Below are 20,966 nucleotides of genomic sequence, written 5' to 3' on the forward strand. Positions count from 1 at the left end.
TGGCTGTGGGGGAAGTTATTATAAATCAGGAAGGGCTCTTACGGGTAAAAGATCTGGGGACAAGCTCTCCCCACAGGGAACAGCAGACCCAGAGACCCTTTGGCAGAAATGAGTGCATCGTGTTCTAGAAGGCAGAAGAAGGTGCGCGTGGCTGGAACGTGGAGGCCGGGGGAGCAGGAGGTGGGGGATCAGGAGCTCTGGCGAGCAGTGGGCCTTTATCCTAGAGCAGTGGGAGCTGCTGGAAGACTGCGATGGGAAAGAAAGGACTCTGCGGTGGGGGAGCAGGTGTCTGCTGGGTCCCAGTCCCACCTGGACGGGACTTTTTAAATACACTGGGCTCCTCGCAGGCACCCACTGCCAGAGAGCCGCACCCTGACTCTCCTTCTGTGCGAGGCGGTGCGGACATCTGCCACACTGTAGACACAATTGGATGCTTTTCAACACCGCTCAGCCTTTATTTTCCAACTGCTCCATCCAGTTCAGCTGGCATAGGGCAGGGGCGGGGGCGCTGGGGGCAGCTTCCACAGGGACAGAGGGAGGTGTCACCATGTCCTCTGAGGGTTCCTGGGTGAGGGCCAGGCTGCCCAGTTCCGAGGCAGCTGACTTCCCGGCACTCGGGCCTCCAGCTCCCCGTTGGGGCACGCTGATGGTGAGGAGGAGGGCTCGTGGACGTGAACCGGCTGGCAGCTGCCAGAACAGTCCCTGCCTCCTGAAGGAGGGGACAGGTGTTGGTGAGGGGCTGGCATTCTCCCACATCAGCTCCTATGTCCTGACGTAACACACCCCTGCCCCCTTACCACGTGGACCCAGAGGCTGGGAGAGGGAAGTGACTTGCTTGAGCTCACAAGGCTGTAGGTGGCAGAGCCATCGCTGGAAGCCGCCTGTCCCAGCTAGAGGGCTGAGCCCCAGCACCTCGTGCTTCTTGGTCATTCCCTGGACATCACAGCACAGGCGTCACTAGTGTCCATAGGACCCAGAGCATGGCTCCTGCCACTCCCTCTCTGGAAACAGATTAGAGAACAGAGAGGCTGAGGACTGGCCCCGAAGCGGTGGGAGGGGAAGCTGGGGGCTGTGGCGGCTGTCCGGCTGGGAGAGGAGGGGCGGGCCTCTCGGCCACCCTTTTCTCCATCTTTTGGCCCACCTTCCTTCAGACATCCCGCAGGACCCCGGGCTACCCACAGTCTTCAGGTGAGCACGACTCCCCGAGCCACAGGAGGGCAACGCTTAACCCCAGTGTGTCCAGGGACAGGACCCCAGCAGAGGAGAGGCTCTGGGCCAGGGCCCAGCCGAAGGGACCAGGGCTGCTCATCTTTCCAAGGCAGCCTCCTCAGCAAGGCCCCTGGAGGCGCTCACATCCTGACCTCTCACAAAAGGACCACACATCTCCTTCCAGCTGTGGTTCCAGAGTAGCCTAGGGGACAGCTGAGCCGCGGGCCTGGGCCGTGTGCCCAGCAGGGACCCGTCAACTGCTGCAGGGGTGGGCCTGGAGTGACAGAGGAGCAAATCCCCGAAAAGAGCATGCGTGTGTGCCAGGTGGGCACTGTTTCCAGAAGGAAGGCAGGGGCGACAGGTGAAGCTCAGAGGGAAGGGCCTAGAGGAGGAGGTGGCGTTTGCATGGGCTGGGAGGCTTGGCTCACTGGGTGCAGAGAAGAGGGGAGCACCACGGAGAGGGAGGGATGGTGCAGACACAGGCCCTGTGGCGTTTGGGGCAGGGGGTATGCTTGAGTGCGGCTACAGGATGGCGAGTGTAGTCGAGTCCAGAACGCCAGAACCAGCTCTCTGCTAGCTGGCATGGGGCCCTCAGAAAAGTGCCCCCTGGGTGGGGACAGGCCCAGGGCTATAATGAATAGAGTGCAGAAGGGGTTTGGGCCAGATCATGTGGTGCATGACACGCACAACTGTGTGTAGCAGCCCTGACCAAGACGTCGGGGCTGGACTGGGCAGACCTTGTGAGCCCACTTGGAGGCCTCCTCTCTGGGGCTGAACGTGTAAGCGTGTGTGTCCCACAGTGCCTGACTAGGTCCCAGCCTCCTGCAGCAACAAGATGCCAGTGGGAACAAGGATGGCAGCCCCCAGGGGACAGGTGAGGAGCTACGAGCAGACTGGCAGCTCGCCCTCCCGCCAGGAGCCAGTGCTCCCTGCAGCAGGCTCGGGCAGGACGGCAGGAAGCAATTCAGCAGCACGGGCCTGCGTGGACTCCCACCCGGCCGCCCGGGACAGGCCTCTCAACCGCCCGGCCCACCACGAGGCCAGAGGCAGGGCCGCACCAATGACAGGAGCCAATTAATTCGCATTTAATGGGGATATTTTCTTTAACTGCGCAGAACCGGGGGGCATAAAGCCCTGATTCCTCTTCTGCGGCTTGAGCCCCTCTCGGTGGGCTCGTCTCGTTTAATAACTCCTGCCTCAGACCGAGGGCCACGTTTATGCGGCCGAACCCATCAACAGTCTGGTGAGGAGGCCGCTGCCGTCTGCGCTGTTCATACTCCTGCTTCCCCCCGCGGCTCCCAGCAGTTCCCATAAAAACAGATGTAGGGAATCAGACTTCCCAGCCCGGAACAGCTCTGCTCTTGAAGGCGTCCACCGAGCCCGCTCCCTCTGCGGGGCCGTGACTCCAATAGACTCGTAAAGCTGCCCTCCGATCTCTCCCCAGGAAGGAGGATCCACTTCGCCTGCAGATCTGCCAGCATTTGCAGTGTTTTATGCTCAATAATAATAGTGAGAACACCTTGGCAGTCCCTGGTGCCCTTTCCAGAGATGCTCCGAGCGCCTGGCGTGGGACCCCGCCCCGAGGATGCGGCCCATGAGCGCAGCGTCTCATCACCCTTTTGTGATGGAAAGAGGGCCATATGCCGAAGGCCAGCCTGAGCTCCATCCCCCAGGGTCTAAAAGTTGCCCCAGGGTTGCCCCTCCTCGTGGCAGGCCGCTGCTGGCCTTGGCCCACATTCCTTAAGCGAGGTGCCCTTGCCAAGGATGTGCGCTCGACCCTGGAGCTGGCGCCCAGAGGTGAGGGGATGCAGCCAGGACACCGAGCATGTCGTGGATTGACCGCCAGGACTTGAGGCTGTCTCACTGCCCCGAAGGCCTGCCCAGTTCACACAGGGCACAGACGGGACTCTCAGGGGCCAGTGCCAGGATCCTAGCCAGCCCCGAGGACTCCAGCCTCCGGCTCCCTGTCCGTGCACCTGCAGTCCACCACCCTGGTGCCAGCTGAGCTCAGCAGAGTGTGGGAAAAGGGCTTTCAAATCAAACAGCGTGGACGCACGGTGTGGGGTTGGGTCTGCCGAAAGCCGCCGGCTTGGTGTGTCTTCACAGGGACAGTCTCGGAAGAGGACAGGCCCTCGCCGGCCCCTTGCTGCCCCTTCACTCAGAGCTGACTCCCCCGCCTGGTCCCCCACATGGCAGGGCGGGCTGACCACACACCCACTCTCAGGGCCAAGGCTGGAGTGAGACACGGCAGGAAAGGGAGCTCTCCCCGGGCATGCCCTCCTGTCTGAGATGGCTGGAGTCCATTCCTGTCACCTGCAACCAAACTCCGGGCCAGCACGGCCCCACAAACAGCCGTCCGTACGATCACAGCTAGCGTGTCCAGAGCCCCTGCCCTGCTTCCTTGAGTCTTCACAGCAGCACCAGCATTATTTCCCTACCTCCCTGACAAGGATACTGAGGCACAGAGGGGCTGAGGAACCGTCCAGGGTCACACAGCCAGTAACCGGGCCATCTGCCCCGGAGCCTGCACTCTTGATGAGCACACTGGTCTGCCTCGAAAGAGCACAGAGGAGGGTGGGGGCTCTGGGTGTCTGCTTTAGTGGGCAGGCGGACCACGTGCACTTCCCCATATTAAACGCCCTCCACCATGGGAGCGTGAGGGCCGTGGTGGACTCTCAGCCCAGTGGGCCAGGAGAATGTCACATTTCCAGGGCCACCCCCCAGGCAGGATGCCTGTGCCATGTCCAGAGGCAGCCGTGGCCCAGGCCTTCATCACCGCTGAGGGGGCTGGCGCAGGGTCATCAGCAGAGGGAGCCAGGACAGACAGGTGGGACGTCGGGGGAGGCAGGGACCGCAGGTGTGGTCTCCAGAGCCCTCTCAGGGGCTACCTGCCAAGTCCAAGGGGAAGGGGGCAGTGAGCTGAGGGGCATCCCCAGAGCCAGCCAAGCAGCCTACCCTGTCCTCGTTTGTCCTGGACGCCCAGGAGGACTCTCATCTGAGCAAGTCCTCTCCTCAGCTGACAGGAGGTTAAACCTGGAGCTGCCGACAGCCTCTCTGCCACCACTTGGGGACCATCTGCTTAAGAATGAAGCCAACACAGAGGAAAGCAGTGACAAAGAAAGAAACATCCCTGTCAATATTGTTTAAGCCCCTGGATCCAGCCAAGCCTAAAATCCCTAGACTTTTGATAGCAAGAGCCAATAATTTGTTGATGTTGTTTCAGGTCTCATTTGAGTTTGTTGACTCAGGTTTTTGTCACTTTTGTTTGAATATGGTGATATTTCATCTTGATGAATATCGGTTACACTAGAATAAGCCCCAGCTTTGCCCAGCCTTGAAGAGCCTCCTGCCGTCACTTCTGAAGAGACTGTCCTTCCTTGAGTTCCACTGGGAGGAGATGTGGCAACAGCCATGGAGCCACCCACACAGCCCCGAGGGTGCCCTGGGAGCCAAGCAAGGACCAGAGGTCCAGGGAGGGGCCTCTGGTTCTCCGGGCCAGAGGGTCCCTCTCCCACCACAGCTCTCTCTACTGTCAATTTCCACCCGGAAGCCAGAGGAAGCATCTAACAGAAGCCAGCTGACTCTCCCTTGCTGAGAACCACCCAGTGCCTTCCCATGCGCTCAGGTCGTACCCAGCCAGGACCGCGGCCCCCACCTGGCCTCACCACTCTCCCCTCCTCCCTGGGCTCCAGCCTCTCTGGCCTGTTCTCTCATCTAGAACAAGCCCGGCTGGCTCCACCTCCGGCCTCACACTCAGTTGCCTAGCACAATGCCACTGGCCCTACCTGGCTGTCTCCCCCGAGCTGGCCCCTTCTTGTCAGGCTGCTGGGCTCCAGAGTCCCTCGCCAGAGCCTTCCCTGACTAGCCGCTTCCAGTCACTCTGATTTCCTTCCTCTGTAGCAGTGATCACTCCTTCCCTTCGTCCCTTCGTTATTGCCTGCTTCTCCCCACGGGAGGGACCTCAGCATCGCCGTGAGCACAGGGCCTGGAAGAGGGCCCTGCACACGAGGCACTCAGTAAGCACTGCTGAATGAATGAATGAATGAATGAATGGTGAACATAGTCTCCTGTGCTGACCCACAACCCTCGCCGTGCCTGGTTACCCGCCCCTCATCTTCACGACACACATATCAGAGCAAGCACCCTCGTCCCCCACCTTCCTTCAGGGAAGGCCCCCCTCGCCCAGGACCCTGTTTCCCCAGCCTTCTCACCAACGTGGACGCCTCCCAGTGAACCCAGGAACAGAAGGCCTCCACCCGGCACGGCAGGCCCTGTTCCCAGGAGCGGGGCCCAGGATGATGGTGGTGGTGGGGTTTTTTCCATATGAGGAAAAAATTAGCTTTCCTTACCAGACAAGAATGACAATTTACAGAAAATTAGGCTCTGAATTCATAATCTGGAATGAGCGGAAATGGTATTCTATAGCAGTCCATCCCAACTGACTCGCTATTGTATACGCACCTGCTAACATTTTTTAAGCCGGGACTTTATGGAGAGGACATTTTGATCGCTTCTGAAGTTTGCTGAGCAATTCTCCTCTCTCTCAGGCATACGATCTTTGTGCTGGAAATTTCCCTCGTGGCTCCCGCGAGCACCGGCAGACGGGCACGTGCGCTCGCACGCAGGCACGCACACACACAGCCGCAGCCCCTCTCCTTGGCACGATGCTAATGGGGGCTTTGCAGGTGCTGAGCTGTGGGAATGGAAGCTGCAGAGTGAATAACAGTTGGCACCTGTGCCGAGCTTGCCGCAGAGCTACAACCACGGTGCCCGCCGGAATTAGAGATGCTTTTCAGTGCTGGATGAAGGGAGGGGCCGAAGACAGGGGAGCGTGGAGAGCTGTGAGCACTGGGCATCAGACTGCAGAGGTGCTGGGCAGGAGGAGGTGAAGTGATCTTCCACCTCCTCACGTGCCCGTCTCTGTGATCCTACAGAAGTCACTCGTTCCAGGCCACCATTATGGGGTTGGCAGCCACCCCACCCAGTCCTTACCTTGGGCCCCCAGCCCAGCACCTACACAGACACGTGGTGGACTGGGAGCCCCACGAAGCAGGCATGGGGCTGCCAATACACCTCAGCGCCGTGTCCTGGGCCTGGAGAGTGGGTACTGGGGAAGTACCTCCAGCCTGAGTCAAGGCCCTGTCAGAAGGCCCCTCCTCCAGGGACCGGGCCCTTCACATCTGTACTCCTCATCTCCAGCGCCTGTTCTTCCAGGGCCTCCCTGACACCGAGACTCAAAGGACAGGCGGGTGTGGGCAGGGCAGCACGGAGGGGCCTTCTTTCCTTTGGGATCATCAGGAAAGAGATAGCCATGCCAATCCATGACCCAGAAATGACACGGGGACACAAGGAGGGGGGCAGAAGTACATTTGCGGACACTGTCTCCACAGGAACAAATATTAGGAGCATCCTAAGTTGACAGCAGGAGGGTCAAGACAAAAAGGAGCTGTGCAACCTCAGGCTATGGCAGCAGCGAGGAAAAAGGACAAGGGTGCCCTGTGAAAAGGAAGCTCCAGGAAATGCTATTCCCGAAAAAGAAAGCAAGCCTAAAGAAGGAAGGTGCAGACAGCACACACCGTGCAATTCCACCTTTTTTTTTTTTTTTAATCTGACAAAACGATGCCATGTATTGTGATTGGCCACATCCACACACAGGCACCAAACACACACGACACACACACGCACACAAATCCATCAAACGTGCAGAGAAGGCGGTGGAAGGGAACACTCCACCACGTCCACCTGTGGAACGGGAGTGAGGTCTGGAGCTGGGGAGACAGGGGGCCTTGGGCCTGCCCTGTAGTGTCTGCATCCTTCTTCTGACCATGAGGATGCAGTTGTGCATGCTTCTCTAAAGACTAATAATTCCTTTAAAAGAAAGGAAAAGCAAAATAAGCTGGTTTCTGCCCTTGCCTTCCCCATCGCAGTCTGAGCTAGGACAGTCCACCCACCCCAAATCGCTATGAAGCCTGCTGACCCGCCTCATCTGTGCATTCCTTCATTCAGTGTGGGCCATCTCCAGCCGTTTGGTCACCCAGCAAGTGTTCACTGAGCGCCTGCTCTAGGTCCTGGCTGTAGCAGTGAACAAGACAGACGAGGCCCCTGCCCATGAGTTCTTGTTCATGTGCGCGTGCTTCTCCTCCACAGTGCCATTGGGCACCTGGGCAGAGAGGAGCGGAACAACAGGCAGTCACTCTCGTTCGCCCTTGAGTTGAAGGAGGGAGAGGAAGCAGGACAGTCAGAGGCTGTCCATGAACATACAAACATTGTGTTTGGGCCAGGAACTGTGACGCCAGGAGGCCACTCCCTCTCCTTGCAAAGCCTCCATCCTGGGCTTGTGGACTCAGCCTTCAGGTCCAGTGCAAATGTCTCCTCTTCCAGGAAGCCCTGCCTAGTGCCCCCATTCCTGCCCCCAACCATGTGAGGTCTCCCCCTTGGCTGGGCTTCCTGTTGTTGCTCCAGGTCGGACTCACAGACTGACAGCCAGCAGACCATTAGCAGGCTGAGGAGGTATTTTGTGATGTGAGCCTAGGGGTTCAGAAGTTCCATACCTGTGCAGGCACCATCCTGGCTGTCCTACACCCAGCTTACTTCGGTTCCCACCTGCACCTGAGTTTGTAGTCCCCACTTCCAGTACATCTGGGTGTGCATTTGTCTTATCCCTCCACTCACTGCCCCGCCTACTGTGTCACGTTAATCCAGGGCCAGTCCATGCCCAGTAGTTGGATGGAGGGATGGAGGGATGAGTAGACAGATGGACAGATGGATAGATGGGTCAATAGATGGTGGGTGGATAGATGGGTGGATGGATGGAGAGATGGATGGATGGGTGGATAGTTAGATGAGTGGATGGACAAATGAACCAAACGAAAGAGAAGGGGCGGACTGACACCTAGGTGTCAAGTCACTCTGCATCAGGAACCTTGGCCGTGGAGGAAGATGAGGGGAAAGGTTGGGAGGGGGTATCTCCATCTCTTTCCCAATAAAAGGAAAATGTTATAAATTGAACCAACTAACAGATAGCTGTTGTGCACCTACTCTGTGCCATCTGCTGTGCAGTGGATGGGGAAGATGATGGGGAAAAGGAAGAAGATAAAGAAAGAGAGCAGAGCAGGGAGAGGGGGGGACAAAGAGAAGGCAAGGCCCAAGGCTGTACAGACAGGATGGTGAGGCTGGGGGAGCCTGTGAGCCTCCCGGAAGGTCAGCTAGAGGGAGCTGGGGCCGGGGGAGCTCAGCCCGTCCCCGCCACCTGCAGGTTCTTCTGCTTTGGTGTTATTGGGAGTTTTGCTGAGAATTAGGTCTTGAGATGCCCCACCTGGAATGAGTCATTCCAATACCTCTGCCATCCAAAGGCTTGGGCTGTGAGGTAGACGGGGGGTCCCCAGGGGAGAGGGCCACCAAGGCAACTGGAGCTTCCCCCATTGGAACCAGCCCCCTCAACCTGGGAACCATGACAATTCCTCCCAAAGGTGGGTCCAACGGGGAGGGTGCCGGAGGTCATTCATTTAGTGACCATTTCCTGGGCCCCTTTGGTGAGGGGTACCATGCCAAGTACTGGAAGAGGGCAGATCCTGAAATCTGCTCTCGTGGAACTGACAAGCTCGTGAGTGTCAGGGGCTGAAAGAGACAAGAAGTAAACAAACAGGGAAAATAGCAGCCAGGCTACAACCAGAGATATGATAAGGTGACTGGAGGGCGACATCTCAGAGGCTGGGCCGGGAAGGCCATGTGAAGGAGGTGGCTTCTAAGCTGAGGGCAAAAGGGACCTCAGCAGGAAGCTTGTAACTCCGTTTTCCCCAGGGCAGTCAGGGCCCACCCAGGTTCCCCACTCCCTTGGGCCCTCAGATCTGTCAACAGGCACTGCCCAGGAGCCATCGCTGGGCCTGGCTCCAAGCTAGGCACCGGGGAGGGAGCAGGAAGAAGCACTCAAGGGCAAGCAGGGGCCAGAGGGTGAAATCCCCAGTTGGCCTGGCTCAGAGGGAAGAACAGCTGTGGCTGCCTAGCAGATGGCAGTCTTAACTACTCACGGAAGTCCTGGAAGCCTTCCTGGAGGAGATGATGACAGAACTGGGTATTGAAGAGGAAGGATTTGCCAGTCAGACAAGCTGGGAAAGGGCATCCCAGGCAGAGGCATGGGGCAACTCGAGGTGGTTTGAGGAGCTTAGAGCATTGAGTCCCAGAGGGAGGAAGGAACAGAGGGAAACGGGGCTGGAGGGGCACGGGCCCAGATCACCAAGGGCTGGGCATGCTTTCTTAAGAAGAATGGACTTCGTTCAGGGGGAAATGGGGAGCCATCGAGGGTTTTAGGCAGGATGTGATTTGCTTATGCTTTAGGAAGTCCCCTTTGGCTGCTGCAGGGAGGGTGGACAATGGTGGGCTGGGAGCGGAGTGGGGCAGGGGGCAAGTTCCTGATGAGAAAAAGGACCGAGTGCGAGAAGTCCCCAGGAGGGAGGTATGTAAGACCTGCCGACCCCCGAATGGGGCAACAAGAGTCGGGAAGGAGTCAGGGAGGATCATCTCCGGGGCTCCTACAGTTTCGCCCCCCAGCGGTCACAATTTCCCTTGGGAGGCACCCTGCCCCCTACTCTTGGTCCATGGCAGCACCCCCAACTCTAAGATGAGTACATGATGCAAGCCTGACCAATCAGAACAGCTGCTCTGTGGACAATCACTCACACAGGAGTGGGCACATGCCCCAAGCCCAACCAATGGACGCCAAGTCTGGGGCTTCTGCTGGGATAGCTGAGCTGGCCATCCTCACCACATGGGGAGAACCTGCCAGACAGCAAGACCAAGAGATGGACACAGCCCTGATGAATGGGGCCCTGGACCCAGCTGTACCTGAAGCCCCGAGACTTTCAGTAACATGCATCAGTAAAGTGCCAGTTTGAGCTAAGATGCTGTTACTGGCAACCAAAATAATTCTGACCAAATAATAATGAAGGCAGAGGTGAGCGGGACTGGTCCTGTCCTCAAGGAGAACACTTGGTATCCGTTAGGACCATGAGTCACAGGCCCGATCACCTAGAACACAGAGCAGTAGGCGCCAGAAGGTGCAGATGTCCATGCGATTCAGAGGAGGGCAGAGGGAGGATAGGTCTCTGGAGGACGTGGCGTGCGGCCGGGCCTTGAATGGGACGGACAGATGAAGAGGGACAGACACACAGGCTAGGAAAGAAACAGCAGGAGGAAAGAAGAGGAGGTTAGAGTCCCAGGGGCATCAGGGTCGGGGCAGGGGTGGGACAGGAGACCTGGGCCCTAGGAGGGGCGTCCCTACCAGGGTAGACCCTCCCTGCTCCAGCCTTACCTGGTCAGCGGGAACACAGACCCCAAGGCTGCAGCCCGGGGTGGGCAGTCACGTAGGAGGGCAGCCTTGCTCTGACTCGGGCACCATCCCGAGGGGAGAAGCCTGGCTGCAGTCCCAACAGGCTGGCAGAGGCTGGCCCACCATGTCGTGCCTGGCCTCCTCAAGCTGGCCGAGCCCTAAGCCTTTCAGGCTGGGCCACAGGCTGCTTCAGCCTGGCTGTTCCCCGAGATGCCTGGTCCCCAGGGCGTCGGCACCTCCTTGGTAAACAGTGGGGGGGCAGCAAAAGCATTCTTCGGGAGGGGCTCTGGGACGCAATTTGGAGTAGAGGCTTGCTTCCTGGGTCACCTGTTCTCCGGAGACTCCTCGTTCCTGCCACCTTCCCCAGTGCCACACAGGACAGCCTGCAGGGCCAGCAGGGCAGCCGCAGCACCCAGAGGGCAGGCCCAGGAGCCCTGGCCCGGTCTCCAGCAACCTTCACCCCTCTGAGGCCTCAGCTTCCCTGACTTAACAACTCGTGCCCTGCTGCTTCCTGGGGATCTTTTGGAGGGGCTGAGTGAAAGTGTGGTAGGAAAGAGTGGGATCTGGGGAACTACAAAGATGAGACAGCACTGCCATGCAGTCCCACGTGCCATTTGCATCCTCCCCAGTCTGGGGCTGGGGAGGCCTAGGCCAGGGGCTGAGGCTGCAGGAGGGGAGCTGGCCGCTCAGAGAGGAGCCTCCAGCGAGGAAGGTGGGAAGAACCACATCACAGAGTCAGATAATGACAAGCGCTGGGCAGGATGCAGAGAAATGGGAGCCCTCACACGCTGCCGAGAGGAATGCAAAATGGTGCCGCTGCTTTGGGAAACAGCCTGGCAGTTCCTCAAGTGGCTAAACATGGAGATACCATCTGACCCAGCCATTCCACTCCTGGGCACATACGCCCAAGAGAGGCGAAAACCCACGCCCGCGCAGAAGCCTGCACCCAAGTGCTCACAGCAGCGCTACTCACAACAGCCAAAAGGTGGCAGCAACCCAGACATCCATCAGCGGGCGAACGGATGAACGGAGCGTGGGGTACCCACACAATGCAACGTTATTTGATCATAAAAGGGAATGCTACATGGAAGAACGTCGAAAACATTATGCTAAGTGGAGGAAGCCAGTCACAAAAGACCACACACTGTGTGATTCCATTCTTACGACAAATCTGAAGAAACAAAACCCATCAGGGGCTGTTCAGGGCTGGGGGGTGAGGAACGGGGGACAGGTTTCTTTGAGGTGATGAGAAGGTTCTAAAATTGACTGTGGTGAAGGTTGCACATACCTGTGAATATACAGAAAGCCACTGAATTGTTCACTTTAAATGGGTGAACGTATGGTATGTGAACCATATCTCGATAAAGCTGTTCAAAAGAGAAAAAGCAAAAGAATGGCAACCATCACCCAAAGCCAGAGCAGACGATGTCCTACAAGATGACTGGCCTGGACTTGTCAAAGAGCCAACGTCACGGCAAGAATGGGGTGGGGCAGGGGCTGCTCCGCGCCGAAAGGGACCAAGGAGCAGAGCCAACAACCAACAGCAGCGCAGGACTTTGGCTGGATCCTGGCTGAAAACAGAAATCCGGGGACAACTGGGGGAATTGGACACGGATTAGATATCAAACAGTTCTATGGGATAATTGTTAAGGTTCATAGGTGTGAAAATGCTATGGTGTTTATGAGGAGAATGTCCTTCTTCTTAGGGAGAACAAGCAGAAGTGTTTAGGGTGAAGTGTCCTGATGTCTGCAACTGTCATGATGGACGGCAAACAATGTGTTTGTGTGTGTGCGCGTGTGTATGTGTGTGTGAGAGCACAGAAATGGTGAGAAAAAGCAGCTACAGCAAAATATCAACAGCAGATGATTCCAGGTTGAAGTTAACAGGTGTTCATGATATTGTTCTTTCGATATTTTGATATATTCGACATACAAAAGTCAGAGAAAAAATGTCACTTTGCCTTTGTGTTACTTCCCAAGACCTTGAATGTCTCCAGATTCTCCCCCCAGTGAAGGGTGTCATTAGAGTCGTTCTGCAGGTCAGAAACAGACACTCTGGACCCTGCCCAGGTTCTTGTTCCCCAGTGGAAGTCCGCCCAAGCCAAGCAGACCTTACTGCCAACAGCACTGAATCTAGCTGCTTCCCACGGCCCCTCGAGGCCCAGGCTGGCTGCCTGCCGTCCTCTCCCCGCCATTCGTGGCACCTCCAGGGCCCCACTGCCCCGGAAGCCGATTCTCCACATGGCGCAGGAGGTGCGCCGCTGCTCACCTCCCGAGGCTCAGGATGCACTCCCCGTGGCCTGGACCGCAGCCTGAGCCTCCCGGCCCCCACCACCACCCAGGTCCTGAAACGAGCCCTGCTCTCGCCAATCCCAGGCCCTTCTCCACGCCCTTCCCTCCCCTTAGGGCCTCTCCTTTTCCCTGTCAACTCCTTCTCATCTCTTACCTGTCAGCTCAAGCCTCAGCTCCTCAGAGGAGCTTTCCTCCCCATCTGCCCTCCTCCTGGGTACAGTTCAGGGTCCACAGAACCCTGCTCCTGTTTTCAGTGTGTGCCCGTGCTCCACCGTGCCCAGCTGGCAACCTTGAGGGCTGCTGTGACCTCCATGGCCATGTCTGGTCTGGAGCGGGCCTGACACGGGGGCGGCCTGAGGCTGTCAAGGACGGTGTGTGTTACATGCCACCCTGGCACCGCCCGCTCTCCCCAGCGTTCCCGACCCAGTCCGGGCAGGGGCACGCCTGTGGACCCCCAGGCAGGACTGTGTCTGGCCTGGGCACACTGGAGAGGCGCCGCGCGGTTGGAGGCACAGACGCGAGGCACCCAGCGTGGTCGATGCAGGCCGTCCAGCAGGCCAGGCTTCTGGGAGGAGGGGCGCATTCGTCTCTGCCCCTTCAGCTGTTGGCACACAAACGGAGCCCCCCCAGGGGGCCCTGGGCCTCAGGCTGCTCCTGCTTTAGGAAAGGAAAGCTGTGGCTTCGCAAGGGGCCGTCTGCGGTAGCAGAGGACACGAGCTGGCGGCCCTGCGGGGACCCCACTGCTCTGGCTGCCCTGCAGGGGCCTGTCCACCCACTGGGATCGCCCGGACCAGAGAGCCACCTGGCCACAGCGCGCCCCTCTGGAGGCCCTGGGCAGCCACCAACGGAGGCCAGGGATGCAGACCCCGAGCCCGGGCACCTCCTAACGCTGCTCAGCACTCTGGGCTCTGCCTCCTGATCCCAGCCGCAGCCAGCTCTTACCTCCGCCCAGGGGAGGCAACGGGCCCCGCCACCAACGACAGCCAGGGCCCTGGCAGTCTGTGGGGAGGGATCCTCCAGAGGGGGTCCTGGTCACCGCGTGCTCTTAGGCAGGGGCCTCCCCTCCCTGAACTTCCACCTGGCAGAACGACTGTGACATGTCACTATGCTCATGACACGGAGGCGAGGGGCCAGGAAGGAAGACCAGGTCTTCCCCGAGAGGGACCCCAACAGGGCCCTGGCCTGCAGGGAGTGGGAGCTGTGGGTGTGCCTTCTTTCTCAGCAGGCGCCGGCAGCACCCCCACTGTACTTGCAAACACGTGACCCTGGTGTCCACGCCACCTTGCTGCAGCTTAGGCGGCGCGGCCGTCCTGCCTGGCTTGGGACCCTGGTCTCTCTGCCTCCAGGACAGGCCCGCTTCTCCTGTCCACGCTCTGCAGCGGAGTGATGTTTCCATGTGTCAATCAGATGAGGCACTCTCCTGTTTAAACACTTCAAGGGCTTCCAGCAGCATTAGGGGAAAGTCCAAACTCCCTACTCCACGCAGCGGCCAGGCCCCGTCCTGCCTGCCTCTCGCCCCCTTGGCTCACCCCTCTCCCTCCCTCACTCCAGCCACCCCGCTGTGCCACCAACACACTAAAGTCATTCCCACACTGGCCCTTTGCATACACTGTCCCCTCAGCCTGGGTACTCTCCCCACAGCTCTTCTTGCTGGATTTTCCTCATGCTTCAGGCCTCCGCTCAAACGGCTGCTGTGGAGAAGAGCCCTCCGGAACCGCTCACCTGAGTGATGCGCCCCTCCTCTGTGGGCCCCATCACATCCCCCGCTCACCTCCGCACCCGTTCTTGTAACTGGTGGGACCCGTCCTATCGTGTTCATCTACTGGTTTACTCACTGGCGTCCTGACCCCTCTTCCACTGAGGACAGATCCCTGCCTGTCCTGGTCCCCTTACCCCTGGGGAGGGGATGGTCCTCAGCACAGGACAGGAGTTCACTGAATGTCTGATGAATGAATGAGCGAACACTGGCTAGCCGTGGCTAGGACAGGCGGGGGGCTGTGGCCGTGCTCGCTGCGGGGGCTCTTCGGGGAGGCCGCGAGGATGCGTTTCTGCTGTCTTCCAATGCGTGTTTACGCCATATGGCTTGCTGCACACGGGGCTGAACTGCAGATGCTCTAACTTGGAACTTTCTTGCTTTTGTGTGTTAACACAAAGATGGAACGTAGCTCACCACACATTTTGTGTTTGCTGACTATCTATATGTATATAAAACAGACTTCAGTGTTACCAGCCAACCCACTTGTGAAGTGGAAGGAAAACAGAGCAATTAGTGAGAGAGAGGGAGTGAGGAGCGCCGGCTCAGAAAGAGGCCGAGTCCCCGGGACTGCGGATGCTCAGAGGAGGAGCAGGCTCCCTCCAGGAGTTCAGGGATGGAGTGGGGAGCACAGAGATCCCGTGGCCCCACGACCCCTAGGATGGAGGCCGGCTCCTCAGGAAGCACAGCACAGAGGGTGCTTCTCTGGGCTCCTGCCCTGGGGCCTCCGTGGCCTCACGCTCCCCTTCCCGCCTCGCACCCGGCCCCACACACACCTGACAGCCGTCCTTCCAGGATGGGCCACTGTCCCTAGCCCCTGGGTCTTCTCCTCCACGCCCTCCTCTGCCCGCCCCCCTGTAACACTGCCTGCTCGCCCTCCTGGCCTGCGTTCTGGAATCTCTCACTCAGATGTCCGAGGACCGATGCCTCCTGCGCCCGCACAGCTTCCTTCTGAGGAAGAAGACCCAAACGAGGGAACACACGCGGATGACACAGGGTTTCAGGTGCTGTGAAGAACGGAAATACGGCGCTTAATTACAGGAGAGAATTCGGCATTTATTCCACCAGATGAGCTGTATTTCAGGGCAACCAAATAGCCCTAACTCAGATGGAAAATCTCTTTACAGAAGATTCCAGTGAACAAGTTCAGAACAGTGACGTCCCGAGGTGGGGGGGAGGACTGTCCCCGCGAGGAGTGGTATTTCGTCTCTGACACTGTTTAGAATGGCAAGGGCATGGTAAGGATAAAAGCGGAGACTTTTCGTCCATTTGATTGTTTGTTTAAGTTCTTTACAGACAACGCGCCCACCATTGTCTGCATCGGGCGGGCAGCTCCTGCATACCATTCCCCTGAGTTTGCCTCTAATTTGGAAGAAATGGAGGAAATAGAAAATCACCATTTTGCAAACCCTAATCAAATAACTGATTCAGGAAACAATTATCAATGGATGAAACTATGAGGGGAGGAGCTGATGGGGAGCTTTATGAGGGAGGGATGAGGCCGTGGCCACCTGACCCTGCTGTTGCATCTCAGCATCACGAAGGGGACGGCCAGGTCCCGGGGCCTCTGCAGGCAATAACATCTGGTCACACCGCATCACTGTGGACACGAGTTCAATCAGCTCGTGACTCCATGAGTGACTCCTGAGTGACTCCATGGAGGGGCAAACAGACGGACGCAAACCTGAAATGACGCTGCAGGAGACTGACCCGGCTCCCGCAGCAAAGTGGAGAGGAGGGGGCTGCTGGGAGTGAGCAGAGCAAAGGACGCGCCAACCAGACGTGGCCGTGGGCCGTTCAGATGGTGATTCACACCAAGGGTTAAAGACACACTCAGGACAACTGGGAAATCTGATTTTAGACTGAGTGTTAAATGATACCAAGAACAGTTCATTTTGTAGGTGTGTTACTGGCATCGTGGTTATGCAAGGAAACGTCCATGCTTTTTAGAGTTGTGTACTCAAGTATGAAAAGGCGAAATGACATAATGTTTGGAATTTGCCTTAGAATACTTCAGCAAAGAAAAAAATGCCACAGGCTAGATGAAGCAAATATGACAAAATCTTATTATTAAATCTGTAGGCTAAGTATGTGAGATTTCATTGTACTGTCATCTCTCTACTTGTATGTGTGTTTGAAAATTTTTACAATTAAGAAAGCAACACAAAACAGGATGCTGAGAGAAAACTGGTGAGAGGTGAGAAAAAATAACAGTCCTGAGATGAGACAAGCTGGTTGAGATAGTGCAGTCCAGCAAGGGGAGGGGATACTGAAGCTGAAGGAGCCCGCCCCTGAGAAAGCTGGGGGAGGAGCGGGCAGAGAACAGGTGCAGACACACCAGAGGACAGAGCGCTTGGTGCGTCAGAGAAAGGGGAAGTGAGGCCGCAGGCCGGGCAGAGGCAGAGGGAGAGGTGGGGAGCCAGGCCAGGGCGGGCGGAGGGGCCGGTGCAGCAGCCAGCCAGGCGGCCTGGTGCGCGGGTGAGATGGTGTTAGTCCGCCACCGGCAGGAAGCTGCATGACGGTTTCAAGAAGGGGCGGCTTTGCTTGGATTTACAGAAGTGAGCTTTTGGAAAAAAGAGATGACTCCAGCTGTCTGGTGACAAAGGCATTTTAGTGGGGAAGAGGCACGGAGGGTGGGAAAGCAGTTCAGGAGACCGCGCAGCCGTCCAGCCAGCTGATGGTGGCTCCCTCCCAAGAAAGGGAGAAGCAGGCAGACTGGAAATACGGGGGCAGCAGAAGGACACTGGGGCTTGCTGATGTGTGCAATGCAGAGGATGAGAGAAAGGGAGAAATCAAGGATGGATACCAGGTTCGGGGCTCGAGCAACCGAGTGAATGGTGGTACCTGGTGGAGAAGCAGGTAGAACAGCTTGGGGAAATCCAGGGTTCACCTCGGGGCACTTTTGGGAGACTGGCAGGCAGAGATGCCACATGGGCTGGAGAGAGTAAGAGCCCCGGCGGGCAGGAGCATTTGGAGAACAACTCCAGGGCTTAAATGGAGGAGGAGGAGGAGCAAAGGCTCAGAGCAGGAGCACCAGGGAAGGAGGAAGGCGGCCAGGAGAGTGCGATGGGTTCTCAGGAGGACGGGAGTGGGCTGCAGGCCCCACACTCCTGAGAGGGCCAGGAGATGAAGCCTGAAAAGTGCCCTTTGGAAGTGACGAGATGGAGGGCATCCATGACCTTGGCAAAGGCAGTTTCAGTGACTCCACTTCCTGCCCCTCTCCTCTCCTGTGCTGGATCAGGACCCCTGCTTCCAGATGCTTCCCTCCCCTGCATTTCTCTGCTGTTTGTGATGAATGATGGGCTGCTTTTCTCCTCCACTGAGAGGGAGCATCTTGAAGGCAGGCGGCCTGGCTCAGCCTTCCCGCCCCCAGAACAGAATTCATCCCTGTAGCCATTCCGCGGATACCTCACCATCCCCGGCCTTGGGCAAGGCACCTCGTGGGCCCAGTGCAATGGCCCAGTCACCAAGTCCTCTGGTGTCCAGCAGCACGAAGGACGTGGAGACAGGGAGTTTGCCCAGCTGTCCCCAAACACTGGAACTGAGCTCACTGAGCTCCTCGCCGAAGACTGATGGGGGGAACCTGGGGGCCTCCTCATGGGAGCCAGGGGACACACCCTGAAAAGACAACCATCCTCTACCCCTGGCCATGTGCATGGAGCCCCCGAGCGCCCTTCCACTCAGCATCTCACCTCAGCCTCACGCCCACCCTCTTTACCAGCCTCCTGGCTTCTTACGTGGACTACACTTTTATACGTTCATTGAAGTACTGCCATGGCACGGAGTGAGTGAGTCACTCCTTTTCGGTTCTCCTTCACGTGTCTGCTTGATCAGGAGGGAGTGTCAGGTTGAAGCTGACATGGTCCGGCACCTCCAAATATTTGCTCATCTCTTTTTTAAAAAATTGTACCAAATATGTGTAACATGAAATTTACCATCTTAACCACATTCAAGTGTATAATTCAGTGGCCTAGGCACACTCACAGTGCTGGGCAGCCCTCACCACCATCCGCCCTCAGAACTCCGTCATCGTGCAAAACTGAAACTCTGCGCCCATTAAACACTAACGTCCCCCCCCCCATCCCCATCCTCCACCCCCCAGCCCGGCCACCACCCTTCCACTTCCTGTCCATGGACTGCATTACTCTAGGTGGCTCACATTGGTGGAATCATTCAGTCATCTCCTGTGTTAAACAGAGAGATCAGGCCTCAGGCTGACCGCACTTTGTCCTGTTTGCGGTTGTAAACACTTCGAGGCTTCCTTTCTCTTTGCGGCTGGTCAGGCTGGTCTTCCATGCGGGGTAGGGATAGTGGGTTTCCTTTTCCAAACAGACAGACTGGAGTGGGAACTCCGACTGGTCGTGAAGGTTGAAGGAGGAAAGCTCTCAGCAGAGAAGAGAGGGTGGGAGGGCAGGAGGGGGGCAAGCCCGGGCCTTGAGCATGGAGGCTCCTAGTGCTGAGCTCTCTGTGTCCACGTACCAGCCCCACGTGGGCCTCAGCAAAAGAATGCACCCCCACTCCACGCGCCGGCCTCCTCGGCTTCCCGTCACCATCTGGAAAAGGCTCTCTGCACCTCTCACCTTTGCCCCTTATCCGTTCATCCATACCCGTATTTATTCAGCAGACCTGGCTCTCCAGACCCTGCGCTGGGCTCTGGGGAGTGCTCAGGCCTCAGGGCCTGGGTTACTCCCAGTTTAGCTCTCCTCAATGCCTTCTTCCCTCTCTCCTTCTTGTTCACTTAATCCTGACATTCTCTCATCCAAGGCCCCGCTATGCAGGTTCTGGGCCAGCTCTGAATTCCTACGTGGGGCCTCAAGGTCAGACAAGTACAGTGGCCAGGTTGATACCTAAAAGAGTAAAGACCTAGGGAGAAGCTGCCCCACCCAGAGAGGTCAGCTGCCTGCTGTTGCCCTGCACAGATGTGGGCCTGACTTTGCCAAATCATCCCATTGCTCAACGAGTTGGAATCCCTTATGTGAACAAGAATTCAATTTCTTGGTAATATTCTCTGGGCCACGGGCATGAGTTTGTGACCTCCATCCAGTCACGTCTGGGGGGAGTTCTGCTCAGGTAGTGTCCACTTGCCCCCAGAGGGTGTGAGGTGTTCTTAGGAGCTCCTGGTGGGCAGGGTCGAGCCAGTCCACCCAGGCCCACCAGCATTTGCCTGGGCGCGGGCACGCAGGAGCTCCTGAGGCTGCCAGGCCCAGTAAGAGTGCCTGGGGGAACTGAGTGACTGAGGGATGTCGCCAGGGATGTCAGGATTCCTGGGGAACTGAGACAGTGACCCAAGCCGGGCACCCCAGAACGATGTGCCGCCAGCCATGCCAGTGTGGATTTACAGACCCTATAGAGAAGGCCACTGGGAGGCTCTCTGGTGGCACGAACGGATGAGCTATGACAGTTTATCACCCTGTCACTCACCCGTGACATCCACGACTTTCTTGGTTGCAAGTTATGAGAAACCCAACCCCAACTGGCTAAATAAATACGTGAAAATAATTATTGGCTCCATCATCCAGAAAGTTCCTAGACTTCGGTCTGGGGCTTCATTGGTTCCAGGAGCTCAACGAATCAGAAGCCTGCCTCCCCTGGCCTCTGGCTTTGCATCCCCCCTCCTCCCAAGGACGGCCCTCTAAGGAAGGTCACCCTGAGTGGCAAGATGGCCTCCTGGTTCCAAGCCTTCTTCCAGTCAGCCTAGCAACTCCGGAGGATTTTCACTGGCCCAGCTTGGGTCATGTACCTACCCCTGAGCCAATCACACGGTCAGGAATATGATGCTTTGATTGGACAAGCCACGTCCCCATCAAAGGGCAGAGGGCAGTACTTCAAGGAGAGTGTGAGTCCCTGACCAGAAGGGAGGTGCTGGGCCTCCTCCCTGTGAGGCCCCGCTCCTATCTTCAGAAAACCCAAATGAGGAGATTTGAGTGAAACCTGAGGATACGGCCGGGCAGTCGGCTGTGCTGTGGGAGTAGCTTGTTGCTACATAGCTGCCTCCCCACCCCCAGCCTGGTCACAGCCCCCTCCTTGAGGTGTCTTCAAATTATTCTCTGTTCCTGGCAGCCCTGAGTTTAGCGCAGAATCCATAAATGTTAGCCGCCATCATTGCTCTATCATATACTAAGTTTAAAGGTCAATGTTAATTTTCACTGGGGTTTCTTAACTGATCAGAGCCTTCTGTGTAGAGAAGTGTCGACGGGACTTTCTCCTCAGTGCAGGAGGGCTAGGCCAAGTTTGGGTCCGCGCACTGGTCTGCTGGTCGCCCCCTCGGGCTCCATGGCAGCGTGAGCTTGAGCTGAATGGTGACTGAGCTGTGGGGAGCAGGCACGGGGGCCCTGGAATCCAGCTGGCCGGGCAGGCCTGTGCAGACAGATTTCCAGGGCTGAGGGA

The 20,966-nt window shown here is 57.6% G+C and overlaps 2 long non-coding RNA genes across 3 annotated transcripts in view; both read right to left on the minus strand.

Moving 5' to 3' along the window:
- LOC139085420 (uncharacterized) overlaps positions 1–20,966 on the minus strand; it is a 45,830-nt gene that overhangs the window by 20,134 nt on the left and 4,730 nt on the right. The gene's annotated exons all lie outside the window — the stretch shown is intronic.
- On the minus strand, positions 429–13,154 carry LOC139085418 (uncharacterized). 2 transcript variants are annotated; one of them, XR_011543674.1, is made up of 4 exons: positions 12,981–13,154; positions 5,671–5,902; positions 798–1,001; positions 429–709 (listed from the first exon to the last, which is right to left on the minus strand). It is a non-coding gene; the product is annotated as an uncharacterized lncRNA (long non-coding RNA). The 2 variants fall into 2 exon arrangements; XR_011543675.1 differs by having other exon boundaries at positions 439–709; positions 5,671–5,917.

Source organism: Equus przewalskii, chromosome 9, assembly GCF_037783145.1.
Source record: "Equus przewalskii isolate Varuska chromosome 9, EquPr2, whole genome shotgun sequence".
NCBI classification, from domain to species: Eukaryota; Metazoa; Chordata; class Mammalia; order Perissodactyla; family Equidae; genus Equus; species Equus przewalskii.